The sequence below is a fragment of the Neolamprologus multifasciatus genome, chromosome 15 (assembly GCF_963576455.1).
Source record: "Neolamprologus multifasciatus chromosome 15, fNeoMul1.2, whole genome shotgun sequence".
NCBI lineage: Eukaryota > Metazoa > Chordata > Actinopteri > Cichliformes > Cichlidae > Neolamprologus > Neolamprologus multifasciatus.
Window position 1 is genome coordinate 37,415,602 of NC_140453.1, and position 20,968 is coordinate 37,436,569.

General features: G+C 38.6%; 2 long non-coding RNA genes across 2 annotated transcripts in view; both read right to left on the reverse strand.

Annotated features, from left to right (window-relative positions):
• The window catches only part of LOC146502698 (uncharacterized), a 358,388-nt gene that overhangs the window by 160,218 nt on the left and 177,202 nt on the right, over positions 1–20,968 (reverse strand). The window lies entirely within an intron of this gene.
• Positions 6,128–7,319, reverse strand: LOC146502702 (uncharacterized). Its single transcript, XR_014869186.1, has 4 exons — positions 7,279–7,319; positions 7,029–7,160; positions 6,549–6,612; positions 6,128–6,175 (listed from the first exon to the last, which is right to left on the reverse strand). It is a non-coding gene; the product is annotated as an uncharacterized LOC146502702 (long non-coding RNA).

Genomic DNA, 20,968 nt, shown 5'->3' on the forward strand with positions numbered 1-20,968 from the left:
TTTGGTGTTACTTTAACCTCCTAAGACCCGAACTCTTCCACGGCATGCATTTTTAATTTCTCTTTGATATTTGGGCATATTGTTACCCAATGGATGTAAAAACAAAGAATTACCAGATTTTTTTGTTTACCTAGTTTTTGTTTCGAAGAAAAATGAGAGCCACATATGAGGATATTCGGTTAAAATTTCGATAGAACAGTAGCAGTATAATGTCCTCGTAAGTGGATATCAGGCAGTTGTAGGCAAGGCAAGGCAAGTTTATTTGTATAGCACAATTCAACAACAAGGTGATTCAAAGTCCTTTACAGATACATTACAAACAAAAACAATGATTTAAAATTGATTAAAACAAACAAACAAACAAACAAAGCAGTATATAAATCAAAAATCAAAACAGATAAAATCAGAACAGTAGATAAAATCAGTAGTTAAAATGTAAGTTTTGAAATTTAAGCTTAAGTGCGGATTTGGTGCTTTATTCAAATGCAGCTGAGAATAGGTGAGTCTTCAACCTGGATTTAAATAAACTGAGTGTTTCAGCTGATCTGAGGCTTTCTGGGAGTTTGTTCGAGATATAAGGAGCATAAAAGCTGAATGCAGCTTCTCCGTGTCTGATTCTGACTCTGGGAATTGATAAAAGACCGGATCCAGATGACCTTAGGCATCTGGAAGGTTCATACTGGGTCAGGAGGTCACTGATGTATTTTGGTCCTAAACCATTCAGAGCTTTATAGACCAGCATCAGAACTTTAAAGTCTATCCTCTGACGGACAGGCAGCCAGTGTAAAGACCTCAGAGCTGGACTGATGTGGTCCACTTTTTTGGTCTTAGTGAGGATTCGAGCAGCAGTTCTGAATGAGCTGTAGTTGTCTGACTGATTTTTTAGGTAGACCTGTAAAGATGCTGTTACAGTAATCAAGCCTACTAAAGATGAATGCATGGACTAGTTTTTCCAGGTCCTGTTGAGACATCAGATCTTTTATCCTTGATATATTCTTGAGGTGATAGTAAGCTGATTTTGTTATTGTCTTAATGTGTTTTTCTAAGTTTAGGTCTGCATCCATCACTACACCCAAATTTCTCGCCTGGTTTGTGGTTTTTAGGTGTATAGATTGAAGTTCTCTGGTGACCTGTAATCATTTTTCTTTGGCACCAAAGACTATTACTTCAGTTTTGTTTTTGTTTAGCTGGAGAAAATTGTGGCACAACCAGTCATTAATTTCCTCAATGCATTTACCAAGAGCCTGTACAGGGCCTCGGTCTCCTGGTGACATTGTGATATATATTTGTGTGTCATCTGCATAGCTATGATAGCTTAACAGTGTAAATGTTAACCAGAAGGGGTCCCAAGATGGAACCTTGGGGAACTCCACACGTGATACTTGTCTGCTCAGATGTGAAGTTACCTATTGATATAAAGTATTTCCTGTTTTCTAAGTATGTTTTGAACCAGTTTAGTACAGTTCCTGAAAGACCTGCTCAGTTCTCCCGTCGTTTGAGTAATATGTTGTGGTCAACTGTATCAAATGCTGCACTGAGATCCAGTAAAACTAAGACTGACATTGTTCCACTGTCTGTGTTCAGACATATGTCATTAAACACTTTGGTCAGAGCGGTTTCAGTGCTGTGGTTCTGTCTAAAACCTGAATGGAAGGCATCATAGCAGTTATTCTGTTTTAAGAAGTAATTGAGCTGTTGAGAAACTACTTTTTCAATGATCTTACTTAAAAATGGGAGATTTGAGATCGGCCTGTAGTTGTTCATTTCTGTCTTGTCAAGATTGTCCTTTTTCAGTATAGGTTTTATTACAGCAGTTTTTAGTGATTCTGGAAACACACCTGATATTAAAGAAAAGTTGACAATCTGTAACAGGTCTGACTCTAAAGTCTTTGAGACTTTTTTGAAAAAACTTGTTGGCAGGACATCTAAACAGCAAGAGGAGGAGTTCAGTTGACCTAAGATGTCCTCCAGGTCTTTGCTGTTAATAGGGTGAAACTGTTTCATGGTGTTAAACAGTTTTTCGGTGGACACAGTACATATTCTGGATCTGCTGTTGATGTACCAATTGCTTGTCTAATCTTTTGGATTTTTTCTGTGAAGAATTTGGCAAAGTCATTGCAGGCCATGGTCGAATGAAGTTCAGCTGCCACTGACACAGGAGGGTTTGTTAGCCTGTCAACTGTAGAAAATAAGAGCGTTATGACTGTTTTTAGTGATTATGTCAGAGAAGTAGGACCTCCTTGCACTCCTCAGTTGTAAATTATAATTGTGAAGTTTCTCTTTATAGATGTCATAATGAACCTGGAGGTTTGTTTTTCTCCATCTGCGCTCAGCTTTCCCACACTCTCTTTTTTCATTTTTCACCAGTGTGGAGTTTCTCCATGGAGACTTTTTCCTTCCAGAGATAACCTTCACCTCAATGGGAGCAATTGTATCCATTACATTTAACATTTTAGCATTGAAGATATTGACGAGCTCATTGACTGAACCTCTGGACAGGTCAGGTGTTAATGGGAAGACCTGGTTAAAGATCTCACTACTGTATTCAGTTATACACCATTTTGTGATCACTGCTGTTGATATATTTGTGTGGGCTGAAATTTTACTTTTAAAGAAAACACAGTAATGATCAGACAGGCCCACATCAGACACATTAATGTTTGAAATGCTCAGGCCCTTGGAGATCAGTAGGTCAAGAGTGTGTCCTCTATTATGTGTGGCCTCTGCACTGAAAAAAATATGTTGTTGGATTTACTTAATTCAATGGTGGACATTTGTTGCACACAGATGTTTTGCTTTGGCAGCAACTTAAACAATTGAGTTAAATTAACACAATTTATTCATGTTCAATAAACCTGTGCAATTTGTGTTGATAAAATGTGACTTAAACATGTTTTGATGAAGTAATTTGAGCTCATGGAATATTTTAATCCTTCACAATTTTTTCACTTTATCCCAACACCATTCAATAACTTTTACCCAATACTACTTGGTCACTTAAATACTACATGTTATCTTCAAATTACATTTTGCTATTATATTCTAGTATCAAATACACAATTTTCAAATGGAGGCCTTATAACAGATTGTATTGTTCTCTTCCAAGATGGTTGCTGGCATCCACCAGTAACCTTTCAAAACAAAATGTCCAATTTCACTGCATTGACAGTAGGTAAAGAATTAAACTGACATTACTCCTCCACTGAATCTATATAAATCAACAGTTAAATAATGTCAGTTCTTCCGTGTTCTCTGGAATCAATCACAGCAAAGAAATTAGACTCTTTTAAAAATGTTACAGGACAATACAAAACATTCTATTTAAGGCCTCTGACGTCAAGATTCAGTTAAACAACAATTATAACTAAACAATTTGAGGTAATGTTAGTTTCCATTAACATTAAATTAGGTTACTGAATTGGCAAACACCTTCCTATTAACATTACCCATTTTACCCCAATAACTAAAGAAATTAGCACTTGCAGGTCAAAAACTTTATTCAAGAGACTCAAAAATAACATTGATACAGTGACTGTCAAAAATTACAGCACTGATCATACTGTGACATCTTGGTTCAAAACAGCACACTTAGAAATATTCAACATTCTTTACTTCAACTGAATGAAACTGAAAAAACCATTTCACACGACCCATATGGGATATTTAGACTGTATAACTGTTTACACTACATCTCTTCACTAGTAAAAGAAAGAAAAAATACAAAGAGAAATTTAAAAATGCTGCCAAACAGACAAACAGAGAACTTGTACAGAGCAAAAGGAAAAACAGACAACAACAAAAAAAAACGGCTCGTCCTCATGGCAGTTGCAGAGTATATAACAATGAACCCTGCGATCTGTTCCTGGAATTGAGCTTCAAAAATGCAGCAGAACAAGTGTGAGATTTAAATGTCCTCTCACCTAGAGCTGATCACCTTGCATGCATAACAGTGAGCTTTCCTTGCAGGAGCAGTTTTGTCTTAGTTGTGAGCTTTTCTTGAGAGCTGAGTTGCATCCAACTCCATTACCACCCTTTGAATCACCTCAAAAGTGTAGCAGAGCTGTGATGGGTAACTTATATTGAAGGAATAAAAAAGGTCCAAAAAGCATGGCTACTGCAAAGGTCACGTTATCCAGATCTTGAAGAACTACTATACCCTCGATGATGATGCCAACATCAGAAAAGTCATTGCCTGGCGCATCCTCTGGAGACAGATGTTCATTGTGGTTTTCTCAATCTGTGCAGTGGCCTCAGTCAAGTCCTGGTTAAACACAAAACATTTTTTTAAGATTCCTTTTTAAACTCATCTCTTTTGAATCTACCAGTTCTAATGTTAGAGTAATTTAAACCAATGAAAGCAACATAGTAAATAGCTATAGCCAAAGAGTGGCCTGCCATGCTGCCATTCATGGTCTAACAGAGTTTCTAAGAGAGAGTGAAAAACATAATAATTTCAAATGCTTTACATTAGTTTTTGTTAGAAAGACACCAGCCCATCAGAAATCCAGGTTATGTCACTCAGAAGATGTTAGAATTTAGACTTTCAGCCCCACAATTTGGTTAGCTGTTGGTCAGTTGGTCATTTTTTTTTTTCAAACAAAAGCTAATGTAAATATTGGTGGGATTTTCCTTTGTTCACTAGAATGACAAATTTAAAGTTATATATCAAAAATTCCTGTTCGACATCAACTTTATGGATATATAGTTTCTAGAACATATATTTTTAAAAAAAGATAAAATTTTTCTCAGTAAATGCATGACGAAAATTATGGCATCCTTTCAGTGGAATCTGTACTCACAGGTAATAGTTGACTGTTTCAATGGATGCAGCATAAAATTCTTTTACTGACCTAATGCAATACATATACACTTTGTAGTTAAAGAATTTTAAAGTTCTTACTGTCATCATGGCAGCTACATCCTTTAGCTTTGTGCCCTGTTCCCCCGATCACTTTGCAAACACTTTCAGCAGACTGTCAGAGAGAAACTCAGCTCCGTCAGAAACCTTGACTGTAGGGGTGGGTTTTTATAATCGATTTATCGATTAAAATCGATTCTGGCTTGGATAACGTAAAATCGATTCATTAAAATCCTGAATCGATTTTTTAATATAAATTTATTTTGCCCAAAATGCCAGAATCTCTGGTGAAATCTCACAAAATTTCAACAACCACCAAACAGCTAAGACAGTAAATGAGAGCAGGAACACGGATTCTGCACAAAGATGTAAACACACAGTGCGGACCTGCCGACGGATCAGAATCAGTGAGATGTCGCCTTTCTCAGCTGACGGTCGGGGCTGAAAGCCGACAGCTCGCTGATTCTGATCCGCGGGTCAGCGCTGTGTGTTTACGCCCTTTTTGCGCTGATCATAAAGCTGTTAGTTTTATCTCTCTCAATACTGACCGAACCAGCAGCAAAAGAAGATCCAAACTACGCTTCACATAAACATCGTCATGAATTCCCTCTTACTTTTGCTGTTTTGCTTCCACCACGTTAAAATCACACTTCTTGCACAGCTCTCTCTCTCTGTCTCTCCCTGTCTGTCTGTTTTCTGCATTATTCGCTTGCTTGTTACGCACAAGTCTACCGTTGTTTACAGCGCTGTCAGCCGATGTTTTTTTTTCGTTTTACATACTTCCGAAAAGAAAACCTAATTTCTGCCGTTCAATATTGAACAAATTTCAACTTTTTAAAATTATGCAAAATGCAAAACACTGTGTCTCTAATAAAACCGCTGTAACTTCAGAGGTGATGTTCATGTGTTGATTAATGGTTTTCTTTCGTTTTTGATGTACTGCAGAATATTTTTATTAAATCCCAGGCCAGGAAAATCACCTTCATGTTTTTCTGTGTTTTATCTTCAGCTACTTTGACACAAAGGCATCTGCTTGATGCTCACACCTTTGATAAAGTCTGGAAAGTGTCAGTTTCCTTTTTATTGATACAAAAATATGTAAATGTACTGATCTGAATTATAATATTTCTGACTGTCAAAATTTCCCAGATTCAAATCGAATTGAATCGCATCGAATCGAATTAAATCGAATCGTGGATCGAATCGATTCGGGACCTTGTGAATCGGAATTGAATCGATTCTAGAAATCAGTGACGATACCCAGCCCTACTTGACTGTAAAGGCATGTTTGGGATGCACTGGAATGCTGCATTTTATCTGAAATGACATAAAATTATTTTGAAATAACAGCAGGCACTGTGCTTGGTTAATCAGTAATGTTTTGTTGAATAAAAACTGTGTTTCCAGATCTTATGGGATTAAAAAAATCCAAAGATGTTTGTTTCTGATTTGCAACCCAACAACCCACAAGTTACAACCTCATTTTAGTTCAAGTGTGCATTAATGTGAGTCCAGTAATCACCTTTCTGACAATACATACAGGTATAAGTTAAACCTATGGCAGATTTTGGATTTCTCAATTGTATTAATAGGGTGGTCTATTTGAGTATGCATGCACCTAATAATTATAAAAAACCTATTATAATTAAGTTACAGAAACCTTAAGCGAAAATAGAATATACTTTCTTACCATAACACCTTGAACCCACAATCCATCAGCTGACTCCTGGTGAAATGCAGAATAGAGGTCGTCTCTCAATGTGCAGCAAAAAAAAAACAAAAACCAAAGCACAGCAGGTGAGGGCAGGAGGGGTAGGGATGTAAGCTAGCATAATGCTGCTAATGATATTAGCTAAAGCTGTTCAATGTCCAAAATCTCACTAACACCACAGTGCAGTAAATACACAATGTAACTGAAGAGTCAGTTGGCAAATCTATTCACACAGAAAACCAAATTATGTTATGAGTGCCTCATAATTAGGTTTAATGTGATATTACGGCTCTTGTGCCAAAGACAAATTCAAATGAAAAAGCGCCAATTCTTTGACAACAGATAAAACAGCAAATAAGCTAACAGCTCTTTTTTAGCATGTTACATGGCGACACTCTAGACGTTTAACTACATTTGGCTGAAATATGGTAAATATTAATTCAAAAAATCAAGACATACCAAAAACGTAGAGTTGGCTGCTCGACTTGACTGAGATGGATGCCTTTTTTGAACCACGATCCAAAGCCCGCGAGATGAAATCACGCGTGGTTTCACGAGATTTAATGTTGCTATCTTATTGACTTACTTCACCTGAACATATGAACAATTTAATACACCCTTTCTGCATATCATGTAGTTTTTACACTATACAGTTACATTTATCTTTAAAACATGAGGCAATTGTGTTAAATACATGCAAGATGCTTACATAAATCCAAGAGATGGCCAGGGCCTTTTTTTCAGTGTGTTACATGCTGAGTCAGCCCAAAGTTGCCCAGAGTGTTGTAGAGCAAAATAGAGTATTTCGGTCTAAATAACCTAAAATGTGATGTCCACATATGTGGATGCCAGGTCCTAGAAGGTTAATACATGTCTATTTGTAAAAAAAAAAAAAAAAAAAAGTCAATAATTAGTTTGATTCCAATCATGTGCACTATATGAGAAGTCCCTATGGAAAATTTAGAGCTGCAATCAAGTGTAATGTATGTGATGTGCTGGAGCATCTCTATCACTCTTGAGAAACCTGTGAAATCCTTCACATATTGTAAGAAGACCAGCATCCAGAACTGATTTACTAGTTTGTATGTGTTTATTATTTTCCCATCCTTGTGGGTAAACCTGCATCACCAAAGGAGACACACACTGTGCCACATCTGGAAGCCTACTCTAGTTGGGAGTTGGGAAATTGTTGAGAGTTGATAACTTGCATAACTTACACTCAAGTGTGCTCGAGTGTTGCAGATTATTCCACAGATTTTCATTTTGTGGCCACAGAATCCAGGTGGGTGGATGGCACCCTGTGAGGTATGCTTTTTACAAAATCTAAATGATAAGCTAAAGGATGAACTCGCCTCTGGTGACAATATGAATACATTTGACTGACGAGTGTCTCTTTCTACAAAGATTGTCAATCGTCTTCAGGAGAGATGAGCAAGATGGAACTTCAGGTCCCAGTATGCTTCATGGCAGAGCCTTCCATTTTCTCTTCCAGAGCAAAGGAGACATTAAGTAGCTTCATTGGAAGGTAAACGGTAGTACTTGTCTGGGTAGTCTGGAACTTATGTAGCCTGTCGCCTATATTAGCTGAAGCAGCAAAGAAGGGAAGCTGGTGAGTGCCTATACTGTGGGAAACCCATTGTTGCTCACTGCCCTGTTAGCCCAAAAAGTAAAGCCCATCAGTCTATAAATATTCATATAAAGAGTCTGAAATTCCTGTCACATGTTATAGCTCTAAGTGGAGAAGTGTTAGTTCTAGTTACTTGTCAAACTCTGCATTAATGGCTCCATCTCACATACCATATGACTGTGTAATAGAGTTAATTTTCAATACTATACTCCTTACTCCTTACCGGCTGTCTGTATAATGTGGCATGGCCACAATGCAAAACAATGTAAAAATATTTTTTTGACTCACCAGCTACAGGAATCATCCAGGCTTCAGCTTCACAGGTCAGTGCAGACTTCTTCTACATAGAGAAAAAAATGTACCATTTTTGGGGACTCTTTGATATTAACATCTAACATCATAGTAACATCTCTGTCAAAAAAACATCATTTGTCTCTCATTAACTCTGCTTTTGTGGTTTAACAGACAGCTACAGTGTTTTCCAACTTGGACCTTTGTTCAGTTATGTGAGGGATACAAGTGGAAGATGGCATTCAACACTGTCAAATGACACTTGAATATTTGGTAATGCCATTTGGGCTAACTATACTGATTGACATTCTCATACTGTCTAATAACCTGGATAAGCACATCACCATGTACACCTGGTCTAGCAGAGATTACTTGAAAACAAATTATTTGTAATAAATAAATAAATAAATAAAAATAGGCGCAAGTCAGTGGAGATCCTTGCAAGGTAAAAGCAATCATGGAATTTTCCCAGCCAACCAGTCAAAAGCAACTATAGAGATCCCTGAGTTTTGGAAACTTTTACCAAATATTCATAGACGATTTCAATTTCAGTAAGCTTGCATCCCTTCTTATCAGGGTAACCCCAGTAAAAGTCCCTTTATCTTGGAATCAAGCAGCATAACAACATTTCACTACTTTGACTGAAAGATTTTCTTCAGTACCTGTTCTCATACACCGTGGATGAGAACATTGCCATTCATTGTGGATGTAGACGTTTCAGATTCTAGGATAGGGGCAATACTTTGACAAACTATTGACAACATAATCCATACCTTTTTTTTTCTTGTCATTTCTCTCCAACAGAATAAAATCATCATGTCGGAAATCAGGAGTTGCTTGCTGTGGTTGGCAGAATGGAGGCACCCGTAGAAAAGGAGCCCAGAACCCTTTTGTCAGGAGTCCCCAATCCCAGTCCATGAGGGACGGTGTCCCTGCAGGTTTTAGATGTGTCCTTGATCCATCACAGCTGATTTAAATGGATAAATTACCTTCTCAACATGTTTTGAAGTTCTCCAGAGGCCTGGTAATGAACTAATCATGTGATTCAGGTGTGTTGACCCAGGGTGAGATCTAAAATCTGCAGGGACACCGGCCCTCGTGGACTGGGATTGGGGACCCCTACTTTTGTGGTCTGGACAGGAGTTAAAACCTGTCCTACACCCAGTCAGCCAAATGAGTGCTCATCAAGAAATCAAAAATGTGATGCTCTTTCCAGACAGTTCTTTCCATCAGACACACTTAAACAACAAGAAACCATTCTGGCAGTTTCCTGTGTTTAGCCCTGTCTAGGATAAAAGTTACCTTCGCTTGTACTTTACCTCCTTAGTTCCTTATTTCCTATTTCAGTTAAGTAGTTTGGCATGAGTAATGACAGTGCAGTATTTACATGTATATGCTGGTCCACAGATGATATTAGGTTGGTTTTGAACCATGCAGTCCAGCTTCTTTTTATTTGTTATGTTTATAGGTGTTGTTGCTAGTGTGCTAACTAACTAAATGTTGTCAGGCACCTTGTCTTAAGTCAACATAACAACATACAGAGTTTTCCTGCTCAGAATAGACCTTAAGGAGATGAAACATGATTGGTCTGCAAAATGTATTTTGCCAGAAACACCAGAATCTCAGGTTAAGTATCACAAAACTATTTCAACAACCACCAAATAGCTAAAACAGCAAATGACAGTAGGTAAATGGATTCCACAAACGGATCTAAACACAAAGTGCTTAGATCCGTTCACCCAACGGCTTGTACGTGGAGATGCCATCAGGTCTCACAGATTCTGAAGCTGCAGGTTTCTTCACTCTCTGGCCAAAATTCACTGAACCAGCAGCAAAAGAAAATCAAAACTAAGCTTCACAGTTGATAAAAAAAATTGTCATGAATTCCATCTCACTTTCACAGATATGATAAAATCGCAGTTGCTGCACACCTCTTTCTCTCTCTCAGTGCACTTGAAGACCAGTTTACCATCAAAAATCTCTATTTCTGCATTATTTGCTTGCTCATACACTGGTTTACAGTTGTGTGCAGCATTGTTGGACGTTGTTTTTTGTTTTGTTTTGGGTTTTTTTTTTTCAGAAATGACCTCCAACAAGAAAGCCTAATTGCTGCTGTTTAATACCCAAGTAATTTGCCAATAATTTGCTTCACTTCAGCAAAGTCAGGTAATGTTCATATGTTGATTCATGGCTTTCTTCAGTTTTTGATCTACTGCAGAATATTTATAAGGTGGTTATCTGCTATAAAATGCCAGGCCAGGAAATATTCATATTGATATTTTTCTGTTTTATCTTCAATTACTTTGACACAAAGGGATCTGCTGAAATGCTTACACCTCTGATGAAGTCAATGTATCAGCTTTGTTTTGTTTTTTTACATATGGATATGTACTGATAAATTATCATCATTTTTATATTTCCGACTGTTTGAGTAAAATTAAATTGAATCAAATTAAATCGGGACCTTGTGAATCAAATCAGTTATAGAAATAGAAATCAATACCCAGCCGTACATATGACCCAAAAGCCTTCTTTTAACCATACTTACGTCTATTCCATTGGAAATTGAAAACAGCAGCAAAATTGAGAACATTGTGGAGGTAGGTGCCATCAAAGTCTACAGTCAAGAAATTCATGAAACATATATCATGTCCTTTGTCTTCCTTTTCCAATCATGGAAATGATGGGTGATAATATCTTGTTATGCCCATAAGCACTGAGAATTGTTCCAGTATTCTGGGTTCCCCTCCTGCATGCCCTTGATAAAGCCTTTTCTGTATTATCTTCATTGGGAACTGGCTGAGGTGACCAGCACCTTATCTACAATGACCTCACAGACCAGGCATTAATCACCAAGTGAAAAGAAAAAAACATACCCTTAGAGAAATCTCAGCAAAATCTCTTCATGATTAACACTCAACCCACTCACTTCTAACATTGTTACACAATGCCATATCATTTGAAAGAAAATACTCTCTGCATATGAAAAGGACAAACCATAGTGAGATGCAAAATATCATAATTAGCCATGTTTACAAACAGGCAATAAGATGCTCCCACTTATGCAACTGTACCTCGGTTGCTCTGTTCTGATTGTTTCTTCAAAATGACACAGCTAGCTGTACATAATGAAACCTATTTGGTAAATTATTTAGTACACTGTTGATACAATTTCACTCCCCACATCCTCATCCTCTCTCCCATTAATGCATTACAACACAATTAATTTTCCAATGTACATCCAAGGTTTTGCTGGGTAGAGACAACAATTGTCTATTAAAGAATGAGCCAATTAATAGAATGGTTTGGAATGTGACTGTAAGCTAGTCTGAGCAAGTTTTATTAGGCAACAACCAAAGGTGTACTATAAGGAGCAGAAAACTAGAGGTCAGAGAAGAGGCCTAAGGAGGGAGAATGATAAAAAATTAAGCTTGCCTTTTTAAATGTAATAGAAATTAAATCTTTGAAATTTTCAAGATGGTTTTCCAACTGAGGCAAAAGCAATCCTCCTTTCAGATGAACTTGTTTACTCCCCTCACCTACAACATCTATCCCTCAGCTTCTGCCCCCATTCGTCCATCTCCCTAGGCTAAACCTATCGGCTGGAACTTGTCTTGGCCACAGCTTGGCTCACGGCTGGATACAGACGCCCATGATGGATGCTCAAAGAGTTGACCCTCGTGACCGATGAGCCAACAGGCAAATAACTCAGCATTGCAAGTTCTCTGCCAAGAAGAATATTGATTTCATGTTCTTTGAACTTTAAAATCCCCCTGTGAACACACACATAGACAAACACACACATGCATTCCTATCTGTCTGCCATTGGAACATAATCAGTAGAGTTTAGCTGTGTACTTTGCAATGTTGCAATGTACCAACCCCCGAAGTTTTGAACAAGCCGTTTATCCTGCTCTCCTTGTGTGTGTATGCTACACAAGACAGAGACCTCTTGGCTATAAGAAAGGCAGGTAAATTGGAACTGCATTCATCTTCCAAGTATTGCAGGAATAATATTTCTGTTAAAAAAAAAAAAAGAAAAAGCAACTGATAAGATCCACTTTACACTGACAACTTGAAGTGTGCTAGAACATGTAATAACCCTCACATTACGTAATAGCCTTACATATCCCTAATATCAACCATAGAATGGTGTGATGCAATAAAATGGATGGGATGGCCAGCTTAGATGTGACAGAGGTTTGACTGATTCTTGGCAGGTTTGTGACAGTAATGAGATTCCCTGCTAGTGATGTGTCGGTGCAGGTAATGCATCTGATAATTGTGATAACACTGATAGCTGCTTAGCAGTTGTATTGTCTTGTGTTTCCACTAAGGGTAGAAGCCATAATGGAAGGTCATTTATTTACTACTTGCTATTATCCATTTTAAATTTGCTCAGGGCTTCTGTAATTATAATAGACTTAAAATACCAAATTGATCTGTTAAACATCAACAACTATGGGTATTGGGCTTTGGGCTGGAAGAATATAAATCAGATGAAAACAAGAAAGATTATTGGCTGAGATGTTAAGACTATTAGATGATTCTGTTCAGGTAGGTGTATATAGCTAGATATGTTTTTATAGAAGTCTGAACATGGTAAAATTACTTTGGACTGTGTTGAATATTGGGCTCTTGATTTCTTCAAAGTCAAACAAAGAAACGTGACTTTAGTTGCTGATTGAGATTGAATATATAAATATAAAAAGTAACTTTAATACATATAGTATAAGTATCATCTATGTCTGGTATTTAACAAATATTCTCTCCTTCCATCTGGTCTGCTAAAATATCAGTAATACTGAGAGACAGAAATAGACTGTGGGACTGTCTTCTAAATGGTTGTTTTAAATGTCACTCTACCCAAAGCATGTTGTGAAAGTGATTTTCCAAAAAATGTGCCCATTTACTAGGGATGCACCGATACCGGTATCGGCCTCGATACCCGATCGATACCGGTATCGGGTATCGGTATCGGCCTCGATACCCGATACTGGTATCGGGTATCGGCCTCGATACCACATTTTCTAAAGTACTCGTACTCGTTAAAAGTCCCCCGATACCGAGGACCGATACCACGGTCTGAGACCTGTCTATGTTTGAGCGGCATGTAAAGCGTTAATCACAGGCGCCGAGTGCCCGCCCCCAGGCGCCGAGTGCCCGCCCCCAGGCGCCGGCTGCAGCTCAGAGCGGGGAGAAGGCGAGGCGAGACATATCAGCCGTGTGGGACTATTTCAAAGTAAACGAAGACGCGAAAACAAAGGCGGACTGCAAATTGTGCTCAGCGAAATTGTCCAGAGGAGGCTCTAAAGGTAGCGCATTTAACACAAGCAATTTAATCAAGCACCTAAAATCCCAACACAACAACGAGTACAAAGAGTTTACCCACGCTTATTTACCCATGCTTATTAGCACAAAGGAGCATAGCTGATGCTATAGCAGTGGGACGGAAAATAGTTGGGCATTTTAAACATTCCGCCTTAGCCTACTCCCGCCTCGAGGACATTCAGGGACAGCTCAACCAGCCAATAAAGAGACTGCAGCAGGACATACAGACGCGCTGGAACAGCACGTATTACATGCTCCAGTCCCTCATAGAGCAAAAGTGAGTGCTGGGGGTGTCCGAGCATGAACTCCCTGACTATCTCACCGCTCACCAATGGGCTCTTATGGAGACGACTGTTGCCATCCTCGCCCCCTTTGAGGAACTAACTAAAAAAGTGAGCAGCTACGACGCACTAGCCTCTGATGTCATCCCAGCTGTGACTGTGCTAGTGAGACTTCTAAACAGAGAAACAGACAAACAAATTTAAAATTAAATTTTGTTTTTTTATAATTATTTATTTTGTAATATGTTGCATACAACATGCTTTTCATTTTAAATAAATGTTCTTAATTCCAAACTAGTCCCTTGTTTTTTTGTTTTTTGTTAAATTATAGGACTAAAGCTGTTACCAGCAAATTAAATCATGTTTTTATTAAGTACTCTGTATCGGTATCGGCGAGTACTGAAATGCAAGTACTCGTACTCGTTTCCAAAAAAGTGGTATCGGTGCATCCCTACCATTTACACATTTAGATAAAAAAAAATAATAGCAATACTGCACATCTCTGATAAATTGCTGTAGCAGTTTTAAGAGCAAAAAAATTACTTTTGCAGACAGGTAAGAGAGCCCATATGAAATTAGCATTACAACACCATTCAAACAGCTTTCTGTATTTTTAGTTAATTTAGTTCGCTATATCAGAGAAAACAGTTTCCACGTTGATAGAGCTCAATAATGCTGATGTTTTGGCCTCCATGTAAGCCAGTCTATGAATGATAGTGTTACATTGTGTGTTTTTATATCCATGTATGCTTTTATTCCATTAGAAGTGCTTTTGGGATAATTGAACACGATTTACCAACAGTGCATATGGACAAATCTTTACAGAAATTGTAGATACAACCATTTCATGCACAAATTTTTAAGTTATCATTCTTTTGTACCTGAGTTTTTTCTCAGAAGTGATGGAAAAGGTAAGTGACAGAGAATGTTGTAGGTGCTTAATCATCTCCAACACCCTGGAGGACAGTGGGGAGAATTTGGATGCTCTCCAAGAATTCAAAGAGATCGTTATGAAGAAGGCCCAGAGCACATCTTCCCCAGCCAAAATTAAAATGCTGTCCTCTAAAAGAAGTCGCCCAGCAGACTCCCCCAGCACAACATCACCAGCCGGCAAAGAGTGTAGCGACATCCTGTATCAATAAGCGATTGTCCAGCTTCGATGCGAGGTTGTCCCTAGTCGAGATTTTATCAAGATTTCACACACTTGATTGGCTACTTTTTTGATTGGCTTTTTTGATTTTTTTTTTAAACATATTGTATGTTATCGGTCTTGTGTGCTGCTCAGTAATGTCCAGTATTTATTATTTACTGTTACTTATACTTATGTTTGTTGTTGCTGTGGTTTCCTTACTGTGTTGTTGTCTTTTCTTTTTTTTTCAGCAGGTGATCAAACAGATTTTCACTGTCTTTTCTCTATGTCTCTCTTTTCCTCTGTTTTCACACACCACCTTATCTTATTGTATCTTAAATATTCTTATTTTTCATTAAATGTGACTTTTATAATTGCTGGATGTCATCACTTACAGCAGGGGTGTCCAAACTCCGGCCCGCGGGCCAACTGCGGCCCGCGGGCCGGAGTTTGCGGAGTTTGCGGCCCGCGATCCATTTTTAATTGGCCCGCAAGTAATTTTATAAATAGAATCGAATATGGCCCGCACTTCAACTTTTGCTTGAGTGTATTGCACTTCTTAGTTTTAACACCAGGGGGAGCTACTGTCGATCGAGGCAGTTGCTCCACCAAAAAGGACAATCACAGAAGAAATTTAGCCCAAGTTAGTTACTAAACATGGCAGAACCAAAGAAGCGAAAGGTAGAAAGTGAATGCAGAAAATTTCAGACACGGTGGGAGAGTGAATATTTCTTCAAAGAATTCAAGGGGAAGTGTGTCTGTATGATCTGCACTGAAATTATGGCAGTTATGAAAGAGTATAATGTACGACGTCATTATGAAACCAAACATCAGGCCTATGCATCCTACACTGGTGCTGAGCGAGAGCAGAAATTAAAGCAAAGGGTAGCTCTCCTGCGGGGTCAGCAACAGTAATTTTTTCGTGCTCAAAAGGTCCAGGAGAAGGCTCCAATAGCCAGCTATGAGGTCGCCCAACTCATCGCAAGACATGGCAAGCCTTTTTCAGATGGAGACCTCATAAAACACGGCCTCGTTAAAGTCACCGAAATAATGCGCCCGTCAACAACGTCAGCATGTCCAGAAATCCAGTTGTTGAAGACTTGTCAGCCAACATTAAACTGCAACTGTCTGATAAAGCTGTGCTTTTGATCTTTACTCCATCGCATGCGATGAGAGCACTGATGCCACAGACTCCGCACAGCTGCTATTTTTTTGCGGGGAGTGGACGAGCACTTTAGGTGAGTAAAAAATATATTCCACAGTACCCGTGTGTTAATGTGCAGGTACATATGCTTCAAATATCAATAATGCGCATCAATTCTGTCACTACCCTGCTTTTGCACACCACTTTCTTATATGCGCTGTGCACTGCCCACGTACACGCAAAGTCAGCTGATCTCATCTGATGCAGATTTGCTCCTTGATCAAGTGACATTTGTTTGGATTTTTGGCACGAATGGCGATCAGCACCGCGGCTGGATGTCCCGATTTACATACCCAGCGCAGCTGATACTCACCAGAATAATTTACTAAAATTATATGCACTCCTGTTATTAAGTCCAGTTCAGTCTGTTAATGTTGATAACGGTTTCAAACGAACGTTAATAGGTGTGTTGCTAAGCCTAATAACTTAAATAACAAACTTGAAATGTGCCCGTCCCATTTTCCCCTTTATTGTTTTATCTCTGTGCTGTAAATCTTCTGTCTAAGAAGAAATCTGAGGCTGCTGTTCTGAGAATGAGCTACCAAAGCTTTTTCTGAATAAATCAATAAAGATCCATTTATGGAAAGCTGTGATGAAGGCAGTTTTGTCTTCAATTATATTCAACAATATAATATATTTGACCACTTGTAAGTGATTTTTCTAACTTTAATACACTAAAGTTAAGGTTATATACCTAATTTCTAGTAAGTGGCCCAGCCCCTCCTATATTTTTATGTATGTGGCCCTCAGTGAAAAAAGTTTGGACACCCCTGACTTACAGTATCGCTTCTTAGCTCTATGGAATGAAAGCTGGGGAATCTGGATTTTTTTTTCCCATTGCAGTGAGTTTCTCATCTAGGGCTGACAGATCAAAAGGTCCTTCCCCTCCCCCGCCCCACCCACTTTCCCTTTTCTTGTAGTTTTTTAGGTTTTTTTTCTACCCATCATAGTGAATGTCTCAGGGGAAATGATATTCCACACTTCCATTGTTTAAGCTTGAGTACTGCTTTTAATTTATTTATTGTTTTTAAATAGTCATGACTCCCATGGAAACACTATGGAAAGCAGCAGCTCTTCTTTCTTCCTCCTTGGACCTCAGACACAATTCTTCAATTTTCTATAGACTTCCTCCTTATTCGTTACCTGCAGGCTCCTCGCTTTACAACACTTTCGCCACTTGCTCCGCTTCACCTGGATTTAAATGTGTTTCCTTATATAGATAAATTGAGGAGGGCGAGTCTGCAGATAATATAGCAGTTCTATGAAGAAGAAGGCTGCTGGTTTCGAATGATTCTAATTTACTAACATGCACACAATGGCAAGAACAAAATAATGCATGTTTCATAAAACCAACAGGAATTTTGCATGCAAACGCAGTTTTTGTACAACATAAAATTGTTTCCAGCAAATATTAGTAAATGAAAGCTATTGTTCTATTGAAAAATAAAAATCCCCAACATCTTTTTTTCTTGTTTTGGCTGTAGACACTCACTGTAGGACCTCATTCCTGAACAGTAGTCCTAAAAAATAGTCCATTTGTTTGTGCAATTGTCATTTTCTGTCTTTAGTGTTTTAGAACAGTGACAATGTCTTAAAAACCTTTAGTACTTGAATCATAATGGTGAATGTTTATCCAAAAACATAATACACACATGTTTGCAACAAGTTTACACTACAGTTTGTTCAGACTGAGCTAGCAGGCAGGAAGCGGCACACAGCATATAGGCCACTTACTCTAAAAAATGTACTCTAAAAAATGTAAAAGCTTAAAAAGATCATTTAGCAGAACTGCAAATTGTTTTTAATATAAAAACTAAAATTTAAGCAAAAATTGAGCCTTGATTAATAGCATGTCCTGTCAGAGAATGTGGTACTTTAGATGTATTTCAAGAAAGGTAAGTGACAGAAAAGCAAGTGCACAGCACTACTTGCTTTTGTCACACAGTGGTGTCACACAGTGGTGTGAAAAAGTGATTGCTCCCTAAACATAAAAACTGGTTGGAGCACCCTTAGCAGCAGCAACTGCAATCAAATACTTGCCATTGTCATAATTGGTAATGAGTCTTTTAGTGTGCTGTGGGGGAATTTTGGCCCACTCATCTTTGCAGAATTGCTGTAATTCTGCCCCATTGGAGCGTTTTCGACATGAATTGCCTTTTTAAGGTTATGCCACAGTATCTCAATTGGATTCAGGTCAGGACTTTGACTAGCCAACTCAAGTCTTCATTTTGTTTTTCTTAAGCCATTCAGAAGTGGACTTGCTGGTTTATTTTGGATCATTGTCCGGCTACATAACCCAACTGCGCTTCAACTTGAGGTCACGGACAGATGGCTGGATGTTCTATTTAGCGCAGCAAGTCTTCCAGGTCCTGAGGCAGCAAAGCAGCTCCTAACTATCATGCTACACCACCATGTTTTTGTGTTGGTATGATGTTCCTTTTCTGAACTACTATGTTAATTCTATTCCAAATGTAATGGGACACACTACTTCCAAAAAGATCAACTTTTTTTCTTGTCGGTCCACAAAGTATTTTCCCAAAAGTTTTGGGGATCAACAAGATGCTTTCTGGCAAAACTGAAATGAACCTTTATGTTCCTTTTGCTCTGCGGCGGTTTTTGTCTTGGAACTCTGCCATGCAGGCCATTTTTGCCCAGTCTCTTATGGTGGTGAGTCATGAACACTGACCTAAACTGAGGCAAGTGAGGTATGCAGTTCTTTGGATGTTGTTCTGGGGTCTTTTGTGACCTCTTGGATGAGTCGTCATTGTGCTCTTGGAGTAATTTTGTTGCGTTGGCCACTCTTGGGAAGGTTCGCTACTCTTCCATGTTTTTCGCTATTTGTGGATAATGGCTCTCACTGTGGTACGCTGAATTCCAACAGCCACCAACAGGTTTATAAACCTTTCCACACGTAGAGATCTCGATTTCTTTGTTTCTCATTTGTTCCTGAATTTTCTTGGATCACAACATTATGTCTGGCTTTTTTTGCTACCACACATTGTCCGGCTGGTCCTATTTAATGATTTCTTGGTTGAGAACAGGTGTTGCAGTTATGGGTCTCAGGTGTGGCTGAAGAAATTGAACTCAGCTTTCCAAAACAAATGTGAAAAGCTATGATCACAGGTAATTTATGTTATATAGACATTCTTATATATAACATTTTGTTAGACAGGGCCATGTATGTTTGGGATGTTTTTCTCCTCTTAAAAATATAAATGTTCATTTAGGCATTGAATTTTTTGTTTACTTGTGTTATCTATCTCTAACAGCTTAATTTGTTTGATGATCTGAAACATTTAATTGTGACAAAAATGCAAAAAAAAAACAAAAGGAAATCAGGAAGGGGGAAAACACTTTTTCACACCACTGTACATAGGAGGGGGGACTCCCAGATGCTAGGATTCACGTGGGTTAGCAATTCTAATGGCTGTATCTGTAGCAATCCCAGGATTAAAAGGAAATTTATTTGCTCAAAAGAAGCTGAGAGTAGGAAGCTATTTTATTTCTGCTCACTGTCCAGAGTTCTTACAGTAACATTCAGCACTACGGTGAGATGAGGCGAGTGTCGTAAGAGGGTAGGAAGAGTGTGGCTCAGGGGCAGATTTTGACTTTCCCTCTTAGTCATGGCTTGCATGAATTTTAATTCAGTGTCTAGCTTTGGAGCTCTCCACCAGACAGCCCGAGGGAGGTGAGCATTGCTTGCACCCTTCTTTGCCTCAGCAGTTGGCCTGAACTCAGGGTCTCCAGCAGGGCTGGTGTCACACAGATGCGACTCTCCATCCATCAGCTGCTGCAGCCTCGATAGCATGTGCCCTAACAACAGTTGTGTGATCCATTTGCCACCTGCAGATGATATGCCTCAAAGGTTCCTTCTCGCAGCTTTTAGTGAATTACTTCATTCTAAACACAAACCAAAACTTATGGCAGAGGCAAATTTCTTGTATAAACTGTAGCATAAATAGTATATATTTATAAAATGTATGCATTTATGATAATAATTGTTTATGGTAATACATGCATAACAGAATTGTTATCATCAATACAAAGAACAGTGACCTCAACAACTTTTTTAAAACTTACTTTTCTTTTTTGGTGACTAAATAAAATCATCGGGCAACACAGTGGAACAAAGCTTAGCGCCGTCTCTTCAAAGCAACAGGTGAAGTCAGAGTTTGACTCTACCATCTGACTGGCTTGCATGTTCGCCCTGTGTCTGTGTGGATCCTCACAGACTTCCTTCTACAATCCAAGGATATGAATTTAGTGTGGTTAGATTAACTGATTATTCTAAATTGCCCATAGGTGTGAATGTGAGTGTGAATGGCTGTCTGTTTCTCTGTGTTAGTGACAGACTACTGACCCGCCCAGCGTGTACACCATCTCTTGCCCTTTGGTAGCTGGGATAAGCTCTAGCCAAACCCTAACCCTACCAATAACTCTTAACGGGTTGCCTTTGATCTGAACAAATCTAAAAGAATTAGACAATCAGAATTTAGAGGCACAGATGTTTATTAACACAGCGATTTAACGTTTTAT